This window comes from Mus pahari, chromosome 17 (genome assembly GCF_900095145.1).
Source record: "Mus pahari chromosome 17, PAHARI_EIJ_v1.1, whole genome shotgun sequence".
In the NCBI taxonomy this organism is placed as follows: Eukaryota; Metazoa; Chordata; class Mammalia; order Rodentia; family Muridae; genus Mus; species Mus pahari.
The window spans coordinates 54,859,375-54,869,263 of record NC_034606.1 but is presented as its reverse complement, the minus strand read 5'-3'; positions in this window follow the sequence as shown (position 1 = coordinate 54,869,263).

Sequence of the window (9,889 nt, the reverse complement as noted above, 5' to 3'; positions counted from 1 at the left end):
TCTCCACTTTTCTCTTGGCTTGGGCTGGATTTAAGATTACAGTCTCCCTAACCTGCATGTACTGTTTGCCTATGTTTTAAACTAACCAATTATGTCAAACCGTGCTGGATATGCCCCTACCCCCAATTCTTTTGTATATAAACCCCTAGCCTTTGAGCCTTGTGGTCTATGCCTCTATCTGTCTCCTGCATGAGATACATGTCGGCCCGGAGCCCTGCTATTAAACAACCTCGTGTTCTTACATCAAGGCGGTCGATTTGTGATTCTTGGGCGCCACCATTTTGAGACTGGAGTGGGAGGGTTCCGCATGGAGGTCTTTCATTCGGAGGTTCCACCGAGATTTTCATGACACCCAGGAACCCCGAAGACCTCTTGGAGTTATGTTTATGAGAGTCTTATATGTTTTCTGAGTCTTACATGTTGTATGTTGTCTGAGTGCAGCACTGCTTTCGGTTTTCAGGCAGCTGCTGCTGTGGACCGTGAGGTCCCAGTGGATGCGGGAGGAGACGTCCAAGGAGGTCACCGGCTGCAACCCTGGAAGATGTTCCAAGGGTAGAAGGGAGTGGATATGAAATCCCATCCTGTCCGGAAAGCGGGAAAACCTGGCTGTTAGCTTTCAGAACAAAGGAGATGCAGTGCTCCTTCTGCTGGAAAGGAAGTGGAGGCAGAATCCTACCCCATAGAAGGCCGCATTTGGCTGGCTGGCGTGGACAAGTATGTTTAGACGTATTAGCGTCTGTTGTTTTTGTTTTGTTCTTGTCTTTTCTGATCTTTGTCATGGGACAGACTGTGTCAACCCCCTTTGTCTTTGACTGAGGACCATTAAATGGATGTTAGGGCAAGAGGACAGAATTTATCAATAATAGTTTAAAAAAAAGAAAAAGAAAAAAAAAAAAAAAACCCTGGCAGACTTTCTCTAGGATTGCCTACCTTTGGGGTAGTCTGACTGCCCAAGGGAACTGATGGCTGTTTTCCTACAAAAATCTCTGTGCATGTGATTATTGGACTCATCAGATAACAAGGAGCTCCTCTTAAAATTACAGCTAAAGAAAAATAATTAAGAATTTTGTTTGGTTTAAATAAGCAAATGTATGCAGCCATTTCATTTTTGTTTCTACATGGTTTTAAAGGTGTTTGCCCACTGAGCAGGCAGGTGGCCCCAACCCCCTTGCTGCAGCCACCTCCTCTGCTGCTCACTGGAGGCCTGGAGCTGGAGGGCTGCTGCTGAGGGAGCACAGGACAGATGGGTGGCACAGTGAGTGAGTGCCTGGCAGAGGGGGGAGCAGAGCTGCTCAGCTGTGCTTGGTGCCAGCAGGTGGTGAAGTGCCCACCAAGCCCTGGGCAGCACAAGATCACAAGAAGTGGAGGCAAAAAGGCTGCTCTGAGCAGGTGGGCCAACTCCGCCCCTGGAAAAGGGGCTTGAGCAGTCCACAAGAGAAAGGCAACCATAGATGTTCAAACAGGAATTGTAAAAAAAGCTGTGGGCCAAGAGGGGGCGTGCGGCCCCCAAGGGATCTGCAGCCCTTGTCCCCCTTCCCCTGCACCCCTTCCCCTGTGCCACTGCCTGGGGCGAGTGCAAGGGAGTGCAGCCGACCAACCTTTTAACTCTTTCAGTACTGGTCATTTTCCTCTGTTGATCTTTATAACTAAAAAACTAATCACCCTCATTATTTTCAGAAATCCTGCCAGCCTGACAAGCTTTTACAGGTTCTTTTTACTACCGAGGAGAGGAAAACATGTTTATTTGGTTATAAAATGCTTTCCAACTTAAATTGGAGCTTCAGAGAAAAGTTTTCAGTCACTACTGATAATAGCATGGAAGTCTTCTATGTACACCCTCTCGATGCCCCTCCTTGGACCTTTAATAAGCATTTTATTATTAGTAACTTTGGGGCCTTTTATTTTTAATAGAACTTCTGGTTTTATAAAACAGCAGATTGATTCCTTGGCATTGAGACCTTTGCAAATTTGTTATCATAGACTTGATTTGGCTGACAGAGGTCTTGCCTAACCTGAGGTTGATAATTCTCCTTTAGGAGCTGCATAGGATTCAGACCTGTGCATACTGGTTCTTGATAAAATGAATTCAGTATGGGCACCAGTGTGGGTTGCAAGGCTAAGCACTGCAGGGGAAGGTCTAACACAGACCATAAGGAGGTTGGTATCTGTTTTCAACCTTATCCTAAGGATTTTTCTAAGGCTCTGCCTCCCCTCCCCAAAAGATACCAAGAGCCATGACTGTGGGTTGTGACAGTACCCACAGGAAAAATCAGGTCAATGTTCTCCCCCTGCTAGTTAATACCCACTCATCCAAGGATGAGATGACTATTGACCACCCCAGTTATGTGGGGCCTTATTAAAATTAATTAAAGGGATGAGATGCTGAGAGCCATGGCCTCAGCCATGGCCTTGTGAATATATTCTAGCTTACATAAGCAATCCTGAGAGAACATTCGTGGTCATAACAGTAAAAATGTTTATAAGAAAAGAGGACACTGTGACCGTTGGTTCCAGGAGCTGAAGATTGCCACCTGACCTTCAGAGAGCCCCCGGGCTCTTCCCCCCTCCCTTGGAGCCTCCTCTTGCTTATGCTTATATTGCCACTCCTAAATAAAGTTTTCAGAGCTTAGAGAGAAAAAAAATGCTGTTCTTTTAAAAAGACTGTTTTTGGGCATTTAAAAATTTGTTCTAGATTGTCTGGTCACAGCCTCTTAAGGCAATGCCATGCTAGATTTATATCCCAGGCAGGTTATTGACCTTATACAAAAATAATTGGCCATATAATCTCATTCTTTAAGATAATATTTTAGTATTATTATTATTTTTAAAGACGTGCATGTCAAATTATAAAAATTTGTTCTTATTGTCTTTAGTTTCTACCTGTTTTCACATAATGGTGTTAATTCTTGGGGACTGTATGGATAAACGATCTTGTATTGTGTGTGTTCTTTGCATGCAACTCAGTTTAAATATGCCTTCTTAATTAGAGTCATCTCTATACAGGCCCATTTCCCCACCCCCACCCCTGATATCAGACAAAAACTTCAGAGATTAAAAGAGCTATGGGAGGCTGAGTTACATAATCTAGTAAAAGAGGTAAAAAAGTGTTTCATGAGTGGGAGACAGAGAGAGAGAGAGAGAGAGAGAGACAGACAGACAGACAGACAGACAGACAGACAGACAGAGGTGGGAAGCAGAAAAAAAGGAAAAAGGAATTGTAGACAAGAAAAAAATTTGACTAAAATCTTGGCCACAGTGGTAGGAGAACAAAAGACAGGACCCAGATTAGGGACCCTGGGCAACAGAAGACCAAGGCGCTTAACAGAATTATGTGAGTTGGGGTACTGAGCCTCAGCTAAAGGCTCAGCTGTGTCAGACTGAAATTACTTATATGAGAAGCCAGAAAAAAGACTATAACTCAGATCCCCACTCCAACTACACCAAGGCAAGTAAGAATTCTTGGACGCTGCTGGCTTCTGCAGCCTTTGGATACCTGGGTTTGCAACCTTAGCGGCTCCATCATACTCCTAACCAAGAAAGGGGAGGTGCTTGTGTAGACCCCAGATCATCAGAAAGCCTTTATAAGCCCACTCTGAGATAGCAAATAACTGTGACACCCCATGCTCTTGAAAACATTATCCCACAACCCCCTAACCGATGGATGACCAACGCTTGTATGACACATTATCAGAGCCTTTTGTTGACTGAACAAATGACCTTTACTCTCCCTGCTGTCCTCAATCCCTCTACCCTACTGCTTGACTCATCACTGCACTGACATTCTGGCAGAAGACCCAAAACTATCTAAAGAATCAACCTTGGCCTGGGACTCTGAGCTGGTACACAGGTGACAGTAACTTCATGGTTAAAGGTAAGCAGAAGGCGGGGGCAGCAGTAGTGGACAGAAAGCAAGCAATCTAGGCCAGCAGCCTCCCTGAAGGGACTTCAGCATAGAAAGCCGAATTTGTGGCTTTGATACAAGCTCTACGAATGACAAAGGAAAAGTCTGTTGACATTTACACCAACAGCAGGTATGCTTTTGCCACTGCACATAACAATATACAGACAAAAGGGGATGTTAACAGCAGAGACAAAAAGGATTAAAATATGTCCAACCCACCTAAGAGTTAAACATCTGCAGAGACTGGTTAGAACGTCCCCTTATCATGTACCGAGATTACCAGGAGTGGCTGACTTGGTGATAAAACTTTGAATGCCTTGCCAACTGGTTAATGCTAATCCTTCCAGAATGCCTCAAAAAAAAAAAAAAAAAAAAAAAAAAAAAAAAAAAAAAAAAAAAGACTGAGGGGAAGCCAGTCAAGTATGGTAACAAGTACTTATTAGTTTTNTTGGGGACTGTATGGATAAACGATCTTGTATTGTGTGTGTTCTTTGCATGCAACTCAGTTTAAATATGCCTTCTTAATTAGAGTCATCTCTATACAGGCCCATTTCCCCACCCCCACCCCTGATATCAGACAAAAACTTCAGAGATTAAAAGAGCTATGGGAGGCTGAGTTACATAATCTAGTAAAAGAGGTAAAAAAGTGTTTCATGAGTGGGAGACAGAGAGAGAGAGAGAGAGAGAGAGACAGACAGACAGACAGACAGACAGACAGACAGACAGAGGTGGGAAGCAGAAAAAAAGGAAAAAGGAATTGTAGACAAGAAAAAAATTTGACTAAAATCTTGGCCACAGTGGTAGGAGAACAAAAGACAGGACCCAGATTAGGGACCCTGGGCAACAGAAGACCAAGGCGCTTAACAGAATTATGTGAGTTGGGGTACTGAGCCTCAGCTAAAGGCTCAGCTGTGTCAGACTGAAATTACTTATATGAGAAGCCAGAAAAAAGACTATAACTCAGATCCCCACTCCAACTACACCAAGGCAAGTAAGAATTCTTGGACGCTGCTGGCTTCTGCAGCCTTTGGATACCTGGGTTTGCAACCTTAGCGGCTCCATCATACTCCTAACCAAGAAAGGGGAGGTGCTTGTGTAGACCCCAGATCATCAGAAAGCCTTTATAAGCCCACTCTGAGATAGCAAATAACTGTGACACCCCATGCTCTTGAAAACATTATCCCACAACCCCCTAACCGATGGATGACCAACGCTTGTATGACACATTATCAGAGCCTTTTGTTGACTGAACAAATGACCTTTACTCTCCCTGCTGTCCTCAATCCCTCTACCCTACTGCTTGACTCATCACTGCACTGACATTCTGGCAGAAGACCCAAAACTATCTAAAGAATCAACCTTGGCCTGGGACTCTGAGCTGGTACACAGGTGACAGTAACTTCATGGTTAAAGGTAAGCAGAAGGCGGGGGCAGCAGTAGTGGACAGAAAGCAAGCAATCTAGGCCAGCAGCCTCCCTGAAGGGACTTCAGCATAGAAAGCCGAATTTGTGGCTTTGATACAAGCTCTACGAATGACAAAGGAAAAGTCTGTTGACATTTACACCAACAGCAGGTATGCTTTTGCCACTGCACATAACAATATACAGACAAAAGGGGATGTTAACAGCAGAGACAAAAAGGATTAAAATATGTCCAACCCACCTAAGAGTTAAACATCTGCAGAGACTGGTTAGAACGTCCCCTTATCATGTACCGAGATTACCAGGAGTGGCTGACTTGGTGATAAAACTTTGAATGCCTTGCCAACTGGTTAATGCTAATCCTTCCAGAATGCCTCAAAAAAAAAAAAAAAAAAAAAAAAAAAAAAAAAAAAAAAAAAAAGACTGAGGGGAAGCCAGTCAAGTATGGTAACAAGTACTTATTAGTTTTTTATAGACACTTTTCAAGCTGGGTAAAAGCTTTTCCTACCAGGACTGAGACGGCCAATGTGATGGCCAAAAAGATCCTAGAAGAAATCTTCCCAAGGTTTGAGATACCCACAGTAATCGGGTCTGATAATGGACCTGTCTTTGTTGCCCAGGTAAGTCAGGGACTGGGCAAGATATTGAAAATTAATTAGAAGTTACAGGCCCCAAAGTTCAGGACAGGTAAAAATAAATAAATAAATAGAACTATTACAGAGGCCTGGATTTATTTTGTTTTTAAAAAGGAGGACTATGTGCAGCCCTAAAAAAAGAATGCTGCTTCTATGCTTTTCTTGCTGACCACACAAAAATAGTCAGAGATTCTATTCAGAAATTAAAAAAAAAAAAAAGATTAAAAAAGAAAAAGCAAGATCAAGCAGCTCAACAGTAATGGTTTGAGTCGAGGCACTATAAATCTCCATGGATGACCACTTTATTCTCTGCTTTGGCTGGACCAATTTTTCTTATATGTTTGGTTTTAATCTTTGGACCCTGCTTAATAAATAAGGAAATTGCTTTTGTTAAAGATAGAGTAAATGCAGTGCAGCTTATGGTTCTCCCATGTCAATACCAACCTGTAGTAATATATACATACATATTTTTTTTCCTCCCTCCATATAAATATACAGTCCTCTAAGATTCTAAGATTAGAATAATCTAGAAGAAGAAGAGGGGAATGAAAGAATTAAATCTCAGATCCATGACATAGGCGACTCATGTTAGTTAATTAAAGGAGAATCCCAGGCCTAGGAAATGCAGAGCAGGCCAGAACAAAGGCTGTTTATCCCCAGGAACTGGCTGGCCATAAAGATAAGGGAGGTATGCAAGGCCAGCCACCCAGTGCCTCCCTGTCTCCACTTTTTAATTGGCTTGGGCCGGATTTAAGGTTACAGTCTCCCTGACCTGCACGTACTGTTTGTTGATGTTTTAAACTAACCAATTATGCAAAACCATGCCAGGTATGCCCCTACACCCAATTCTTTTGAATATAAACCCCTAGCCTTTGAGCCTCATGGTCATTGCCTCCATCTCCTGCGTGAGATATGTGTCGCCCCGGAGCTCCGTTATTAAACTACCTTGTGTGCTTACATCAAGATGGTCTATTCATGATTCTTGGGTGCCAACATCTGGAGACTGGAGTGGGGAGGGCTCCACACGGCAGTCTTTCAGAAGCATACTCCTTCACAGGAAGACCAGAGGGAATTCATCTTTTAATAGCAACCAAAAGCAGAAATCTGGTGTTCCTTATACTTTTAGAAACTTTAGTGATTTAGAAAATTAGAGCTGGCTGAGTGTTCAGATGACTGCGTCTAGTCGAGAAAATTAAAATAATCAGCTAAGCTAGAATTCCTATTTAAATCATGATTGAGTGATTAATGCTTAAGTCTAAAAAAATAAAAAAAAATTTATAAAGCATTTGTTTCCTTTCATGAAATGAAATTTAACAGGACTCTAATCCATGAGAGAAAGTCTGAAAACAAAAATGGTGAACTTGATAATCAATCTGGTTTGTTTTTTCCTGTGGATACTCTCCAATCTACAGCCTGTTGGGAGAAAATCCAAGAAAAGAAGCAGTACCTAGATAAATGTAGCAAGCCGAAATGGGACTTATGAAAGAACAGGAGACACTATTGATGCATTTATTCTGCTTATGGGAAAGACTAGACTCCAGAAGATGGTGCTTGAAAGGTAGAGAAATGATTGACATGCCACACAGGATACAGACATCTTGGAGTTGACTCAGGGATTGAGACCATTGCTGCTCTTGTAGAAGACCCAAATTCAGTTCCCAGCTCCCAACATCTGGTAACTCTAGCTCCAGGACATACAACAGCCTGCTCAGGCCTCTTGGGGTACCTGTACACTTGTACACATATACACATATACATCAATGTTAGAGCTAGGGCCAACTTCAAATGAAGATAACCCAGTAAACATCTTAGTCCTTTAATAGAAGGATCAAATAAAGCACGACAGAAGCAGATACTTGCAGCCAACCAATGGTCTGAAGTTTAGGACCCCTGTGGTTGAATTAGGGAAAGACTAGAAGAAGTTGAGGGGGAGGGCAACCCCATAGGAAGACCAGAAGTCTCTACAAACCTGGACCTCCAAGATCTCTCAGACACCAAGCCACCAGCCAGGTAGCATACACTAGCTGGTATGCTAGCCCATGACGCATATACAGCAGAGGACTGCCTGGTTTGATGAGAAAAGATGTACCTAACCCTTGAGAGACTTGAGGCCCTAGGGAATGCAGAGGCCTGGTAGAGTGTGTGTGTTGTGGCGGGTGGGGGGTGGGGGTGGGGGGGGGGACATTCTCTTGGAAACAGAGGAGGAGGGATGGGANGGGGGTGGGGACATTCTCTTGGAAACAGAGGAGGAGGGATGGGATGAGGAACTATCAGAGGGCAGAACAGGAGGGGGATAACAGTTGGAGTGTAAAAAAAAAAAAGATTAAAAATAAAACAAAACATCATCAACAACAACGATTTGCTGGTAGTTTAAGTGCCTGAAAGCAACTTTGTTTAAAGGGAATTTCAAACTCAGAGGTTCTGCAGCTTATCAACAGGATATGATTATTAGTAATGTAAATCATGAAAAGAGTGACCCATAACCATGAGATAAAATATCAGAAAATGTAACCCACATCTTGCAATCAGTAGATAAGGACATCACAATTCCTGTGATTAATGTGTTAAAAAAAATTACAGACAGCGAGGATAGACATAGCAAAGGAATGGAAAACAGACAATTCGAATCAGTAAATTGTATTTCTAGCTATAATTATTAAAAGTCACTAACTTGAGTGAGTGTTCCCGCCCGCGGAAACACTCCAGTCTGGGTTCGTCCTGAAGGGCGGGAATATCCTAAAAGGGAATAGGCTGCGAAAGGAAATTGAGCCTAGACATGACTCTGATCAAGGCTCGAAGTTTAATAACCGGACTCTGCTTAAGTAACATGAAAAATTCTCAGCCCACCCTTTAAGTCTTTTGAAGTTGCCGGCAGCGGTCCGATCGTAGGCTGGTCCAAGGGATCATAGGCGGTTCGAGGATCAAGGCGGGGATGAGTGCCTGTTGACGTAGGCAGTCCAAGGACACTGCATTCTGGGAGATCTAGGGAGGTCCTCTCGGTAGCAACTCTCTGGTGGGCCTATGCGTCTGTGGGGGGCTGGTGTTTTGAGGGAGAGTGATTAGTGGAGGTGGGAGACCCGAACACTTGAGTATGGAACTAGGCATCTCAGAAAACAGGGACTGTGAAGTCTGAGAAATGTCAGTATAAAATTCACGAACTGAAGCAAAGAGAAAAAGACAAAAACAAAAAGGCAAAATAGCACACAAGAAAATCACCAGGAAGGCAGGATACATTATGAGACATAAGGGAAGCCCTCTAGAGTCAGCTGTTCGTGTAAGTAGGAGATTTGATGGACAGGTGTACGCTAAGAAAGAAATGCTTTAATTTCCCCAGACTTGAACTGGATGGGGAGAGCAGTTTTCAAGACATTTTGAGCCCCGGGTTCTGAGAGACCTAAGACACAATGTCTTCAGCTTGGAGCGCAATTCAAGTTCTGTAGAACTGTTCAAAGGTCAGAGACAAAAACTGGTTATGTAACCTCTAAGTTAAGAAACCATTTTGAAGTCTAAGAAAAAAAAATAATAAAAGAAATAGAAAAGTTGTTTCTTGGAGCAATTGTTTTCAAAAGCACACCTCATAGCCACAGAATCTTTTTTTTTTTTTAAAGAATTGTTTTTAATAAGTGAATTACAGTGACCCAGCTCTTAAGCCAGAATTCTCACTTCCACGGAAGCCATTAATGTGAAGCAGAGAATGTAATAACAGAGCTTTACTGTGATTGATGAACTTAAGTAATTTATTTTCTCAAATGATAGCTTTGTGGAATGTCTATTCTATTTTCTTTTGATGTTCACTTGGCTTCCAAACCGGGCGGGGACGGGGGGGGGGGGGGGGGGGAGGTAAGGGGGGGTAGAAAAGGAAGGAGGAGGAGCTAAAAGGAGGAGAATGCTTATTAGAAGAATTTTTATTAGAAGGAAGATATTGACATCTG